Source organism: Electrophorus electricus, chromosome 1 (assembly GCF_013358815.1).
Source record: "Electrophorus electricus isolate fEleEle1 chromosome 1, fEleEle1.pri, whole genome shotgun sequence".
In the NCBI taxonomy this organism is placed as follows: domain Eukaryota; kingdom Metazoa; phylum Chordata; class Actinopteri; order Gymnotiformes; family Gymnotidae; genus Electrophorus; species Electrophorus electricus.
The window spans coordinates 16,500,418-16,506,932 of record NC_049535.1 but is presented as its reverse complement, the minus strand read 5'-3'; positions in this window follow the sequence as shown (position 1 = coordinate 16,506,932).

The following is a 6,515-nucleotide window of genomic DNA, read 5'->3' as shown; positions in this document are numbered from 1 at the left end:
ATATGCCCTCCAGATGTAGTGAGCAGGACAGCAGGACAGCAGCACCTGCACTGCAGAGATGGCAGACGTGTGCACGCCGAACCACAGTTTCGGCCGCACGGCTCCGGACGGAAGACACGTACACTCCCGAGTCTGGCATGAGCCACATGGCTTCAGCTTGACTGCGTCTGCTGCATCTGGTCCATGGTTGAACTGCAGGACGAGTCCTGCGAGATCCTCCAGACCAGCGTCGATGTCCAGATGTCCCAGTCACCCCAGTTTTAAACGTCTTTTTTTAAACATCTTTGTACATGCTTTTCTTGAGTATGTCTCTTTGTGGGACAGAAACACATACTGCAACATGCTATTTGGTAGAAGCAGCGCACACAAACAAGCCACTGGACAGAGCGGCTACGGCACAATGCACAGTCTTAGTCTTAAGACACAGTCTTAGTCTTTAGACATAGTCTTAGAAATATTTTTACTAAGACACTTGTAAAAGTCACAGGGTAAAAGGAATTAATATGATGGCTCTATTTTCTCAGAAAAGTCATTAGTAGAGAAAATATGATAATGATTTAATCGCACGGACTAATAGCATCACATCACATTTTTGTAGATAAAAATAGTAGATGTTAAAGGAGTCTTTACCATGTGATCGCATAAAGAGGAGTCTTTACCATGAGATTGCATAAAGAGGAGTCTTTACCATAACGGGTCCACCATGTGGATTTCAAGAGTGATGTTCTGCAAAGCTCCCACAGGGATTCCTGCTCTCCCCTTCTGTTCTCTCTCTCTCTCTCTCTCTCTCTCTCTCTCTCTCTCTCTCTCTCTCTCTCTCTCTCTCTCCACTGCCTGGAGTGAAAATGCAGATCAGCTGTAATGCTGTCCTGTTCCCCTTCCAAACCTGAAACCTGCAGGAGAAGAACACGAGACTGTGAAGAATGCGAGGAGAGGAGGGCTTAGGGGAGAAGGGGAAGTCCCACATTACTGCACTAAAGCCCCACCTGAGACATGTCAGGCCTGCCATGTCTGGGCAATCGAAGTTTTTAATAAAAATGCAATAAAGTGTAAGAAAACACGTGTGTCTGTGTGTGTTCTGAGAGAGACCTGGGTGTGCACATTGCATCATTTGGTACTGATTCATGTACTGGAATTTGTCTGATGTGGTTTAGGTGGATGAAAGTGGAGGGAAAAAAACTTTAAAGATACGTTTTAAAGATTGTGCCCTTATGGGTCTGTACTGCAGCCAGGTTGAACTGACGTTCATATACTGATCTGAGTTCAGTTTTGTGCTTCCTCTCATCATAGCCAAGGTCTGGGATATAAATAGATTGAGCTGGACCTAAATCTGTGAAAAAAGAAACCTATTCGGCCAGAAATTGTACCTGAATGCTGCCCCCTGTGGCACTTTCTGTTCTGTGGTTCGCGATATGCGATGGATTCGGAAAAAATCACAGCAAGTGGCTGACATGCAAGAAACACTGTCCTTAGATCAACGTTAACTTCATTCCACACGCAAGGGGCTCAGAGCATGAGGGGCGTGCAAGAGGAGCGTGCCCGAGGGCTGTGCAGGAGGGCCTCTTTCGCACAGGCCCTTCGATCCATCTGCCGGCCGTGAACATTTGTCTGCCCCAAACGTGGCTTCAGAAACAGGAGGGGCATAAAGAATCATTCTGTGGCCAACACTCCAAACAGCATGTAAATGATTGGTTCTTAGAAGAGGAGTGCAGGAGATGCTGGTATTTCCTCTCATCCGTAGGAACATTTACTGATATCAAAAGCTACAACAGTGAGAGGAAACAACTGAGATATATATGTGTGTGTGTGTGTGTGTGTGTGTTTGTGTGTGTGTATATATATATATATATATATATATATATATATATATATATATATATATATATATATATATATATATATATTCCCCTCAGTCATGCTGGGAGTTTCAGTACTAACACACCCTTCCAGTCTCACAGGATGAAACCTTAGAGAACAGAGTTACTCAGCACCCTACTGATAAATCAGGCCTATGAACTGGTCAGTGGTCAGGCAGTTTTTATATGCTGGTGTGTGTATTTGAGTGCCCATGGGTGTGAGAGTTTGTGAAGTATGTCTATGTCTGTGAGTTTTTTATCGTGTGCTAAATATCTGTATTTACGCAACCGTTTTGGATGAGGTCGAGCAAAACGTTATGAGTGTAGGGAAAACCGGACAGCAATCGTAGTAACGTCACACAAACATGCGCAAACAGGTCCGCAACAGAGCCGCGGGACCCAGCGCAGATGATGGCGTTTGGCTCCAGTGTGTCGCATATGACTTCAAAGCTTCTCGCTCTCAGGATGTTGTTATTTTCTCAGGTGCCTCTTCAAGACTGGACACTCGTGAGTTTATAAACATCTGGACTCTGGAGGGAGGGGAGGTTTGGACTTAGTGTGACCCCCTGTGAGATGGGGGGGGGGGGTGCAGAGACAGCAGGAGAGAGGGAACAGAGAAAAAGAGAGAGAGAGAAAGAAAGAGAGAAAGGGAGAGAGGGAGAGAAAAGAGACAGAGGAAGAGAGACAAAAGGGAGGCCGAGAGGGAGAGAGAGAGAGAGAAAAAGAGAGAGAGAGAAAGAAAGAGAGAGAGAGAGAGAGAGAGAGAGAGAGAGAGAGAGAGGGAGAGAGAGAGAGAGAGAGAGGGAGAGAGGGAGAGAGAGAGAGAGCGGTGGGAACAGACTCGGTGGTGTCCACTCTTTCCTCGGTCTGTCCACGCTCTGTTTTCACTTCTAGCCTCTGAGTCGAGCTCCAGTCATGGACCCAGTGGAGCTGGCCCAGTGTGGCGTCTCCACTGGGTCCATCTCTACTGGGTCCGGCTCCACTGGTCTGGTTCCACTTGGTCCGGCTCCACTGGGTCCGGCTCCACTGGGTCTGGCTCTACCGGGTCCGGCTCTACTGGGTCCAGCTCCGACCTGTGACTCCGGCGGCTCTCCGTGGAGCCACACCGGCTGGCCGAGGGGATTTGGCTGAATTCTGTGTTTGTGCTCCGTAAAAGACACCGTGACCCCTGGGCCCACGCCACCACACAGATGAACCCCCCTCTCCCACTCAACCTCATCAAAGCCTCGGGCTGCTACCACCTGCAGAATCACGGGGGCCGGTATCAGCAGGGCAGGTCCAAGACAGAGGAGTCATGGGGGCCAATGTGAGGCCTGGAATCCAGAGGGGAACGCTCAATGTGACACAACATCAAGGGGAAAAGAAACTCTGTTTTGCTGAGTTAAAATAGGGGGAAATGTTTAGAAGGAGTAGCCCTCCAATACAACATCCTCCACCAAGGAATCCACCCACAACTGAGTCCACATTTCCCTTAACATGCACACATATATTATGTGGATACATTTATATTGTAAAGCATTATAAATATTTAATTGTATTATTATGTTTACCTTTCCCATGTGTATTTTATGTTTGTCTTGTATGTACACTGCTGGAAGACTCGTAATTTACCTTTGGGGATTAATAAAGTACTGTTTTATGTTCTCTTAACTGGAGAAAAAAATGACAAGGTCATGGTGACAGCTTTTCCACAGAAAACGAGTATTTGTTGATTATTGTTGCTATAGTTGACAGAGCGTTGTTACTGTGTGCAGTTGTGAACAAATCTACCCATTTTTCCCCCTTTTAATTCACTAAGGCATTTTCCCGAATGAGTAAGGAAAGCTCAACTTTTCCACCGCAGCTGAAGGGTTCACGAAAATGACTGGAGACAAGGAGAACTCTTCAGGAGGAGACGACCTCAGGCGAAAGTTCACTACAACGCTTAACCGCTAAATCTCCTTTTCAAAAGAAGAGGATTTTAAAAAATATATATAAATGTATAATAAACTCATTCGGAGGGCGGTCCGGACAGCTTATCTCCTTTCATCTCTTTGTGAACCCTGGAAGCTCAAATCCACCTCAGTCTGCAGTACAGTAGCGATTTCGCCATGCGACGGAACAGAAAGGCCAGCTCACAAAGAACCGCGGCTGACAGCCGGTGCGTCTCGCGCTCCTACGGCTGCTATTTTTGAAACCGTAGCCTTTTCCCAGCGTCGGCCATGCACCGACTTTCCACTGCAAAATCATTTTTAAAAAAGGTTGCATGTCCTCTGTGAACAGACGTGGCTGCTGTAACCGAGGCGCGGGCCTTAGTCCTTTCACGGGCATCTTTGCTCGTTCGTGTGCTTTTCATAAAAAGAGTTTCTCTTTTTTTTTTCTTTTTTTTGGCCTGTGTTCAAGGGGTTAACCCAGGGGCATTATTGAGTGTAGCTGCTTTTGTCCTAGGCAGGTGGGTGCTACACTCTGACAGTGCAGAGACCATCTCCTGTCACAGGTAAGTGCACTGCAGGCTTGAAGAAAAATTCTCTACACCTACGCGTTATTCACTCACTCGAGTCGAGTCGATAGAAAGTCTGCAGGGAAATTAATTCTGCCCAGTGTGTGCCTGTGCTTTTGAAGAGTTTGGCTACAGTCCTACGCCCATGTGTTAAGACTTTGCTGTATTGTAAATTGTACACTTCTACTTTAAAATGGCTACTAATATATGTGCAGTACGTTATTCACCTCTAAATATGCGCAATAAAATATAAAAATATTTAAAATATATATTTAAAAATGCAGGTTCTCTCAAAAGTAAGGAAACTCCCATATAAAATGAAAATGATTTGGCAGATAGTGATCCAATTTTAGACACAAGCTGTGGGGGCAGGGGGGATCCCATTAGACCCCCTCACCAATATTGGATTCAACTTCAGTTTTTCAAATGGGAAGGTAGTGCATGACATATCAAACTGGTAGAGAATCTCACCAGAAAAACAATGGTGGCAAAACACTTGGCAGCTGCTCTGTAATTCGACGCCCGTTTGGGTGGTATTGGTTGAACTCTTCTGCAATGACATGTGCTTCGTACATGGAAAATAAGGAAAGAAAACATCTCAACACATTCTGCTTGGGATAAAGCCATTCTTCGCATTGATTAGAAGAAAAACCACGGTCGTACGAATACAGTTATGTTAACGTATAGCACATCGTTGTTTTCCTCTATAAGTATGATGTGTCGTACACGTAACTTCCCATACAAGCCCACAGCTTGTGACTAAAATTAGATCGTTTAATGTGTTTGTTTGTTTTTTAACTTTTGAGACACCCTGTATTTTATTTTATTCAATGTTATTTTTATCCAAAAGCAGGACATATGTGAGGAGGGCATATGCTATAACACTAGAAATGACAACCTGTCTAGCTGGCTGATAGACTTACACTGACCAGTTCCTAGAATCTTTAATATCAGTGAATTTTTACTCACCAAACTTGGCACCAACTTGTAGTATTTAAGTCTGGCGCAGTGTGCAGAAGGCATGAAATTCATCTTTTCTGTGCTTCGAAAGGGAAGGATGTGCTGACCACTGAGAACTGGGCTTTCCTTTTTTGTAAATGTCTTAACTGACTAACATTCATAGCGCAGAGTTTCTGCAGTTAGCCAATGGGTGAGGTATGAAGCAGCCTGTTAAAAAATGAAATACAAGGTACTTGGCTTGACGTGTATGTGACCCGGTGACACACTGAAATAATATGGAAAGCAACAACCAGTTCACTCCAGAAGGATGACAAAGAGGAGGATGAGGAAATGAAGAACCAGACTGTCTGGCGTAAAACTGTGTGTCTAGCCACCCTACTCTAGTTTGTGTGCAGTGTTCGGTGCGTTTTAAGTTTAATGTAAAAACGTGTCCAGTTTTCCACTCACATGAAGGAGGGTACAACATTAAGCTAACGTGGGGCATAGTGTATTAACCTAGTGTAAAGCAGTGTGCGTCCAGCTAATGTGAAGCAAGTAACAATTAATTCTGAGCTATCATAACGCACTCTTGCATTAGCCGTGCTGTTTAGAAGCACAGAGACGCTGTTTGGGTGTGGTAGTTAGAAGCACAGAGACACTGTTTTACTCTGGTGGCTAGAAGCACAGAGACTCTGTTTGGCTGTGGTAGCTATAAGCACAGAGATGCTTTTTTGGCTGTGGTAGCTAGAAGCAGAGGTAATATTTGTCTGTGGTATATAGAAGCACATAGATGCTGTTTTGGTGTAGTATTTAATACCTAGAATAACCAAAACCGATTTTCTTTCTTATTAAGCAGTGGGTGATTTTGACACACTTTTCTCATTATCACAACATTTCTCAGGCTCATTATGATCTACATTATTGGCCCTGACTCTTTCATCGTGAGACAACAGCAGGACTCTAAACAGAAACTTCACTCTGGACTCTGCTCCAGACCCTCATGTGTGGACCAGGAATGTAACAGCTGGCCAAGAAACAAATGAACAATTATGTATGAGCCTTTAAAATTCCAACAAGGTTCATTCAAGTACAGATTTAAATACCATGAAATTAAAGGTGATACTCACTGCTTTAGTTAAAAGTACAAATTGTCCAGTTTCTATCATGCTGCAATGTACATGGATCGTATACTTTCCCCAATACAGGAATACATACAGGAATATTAGAATATGTATACACAC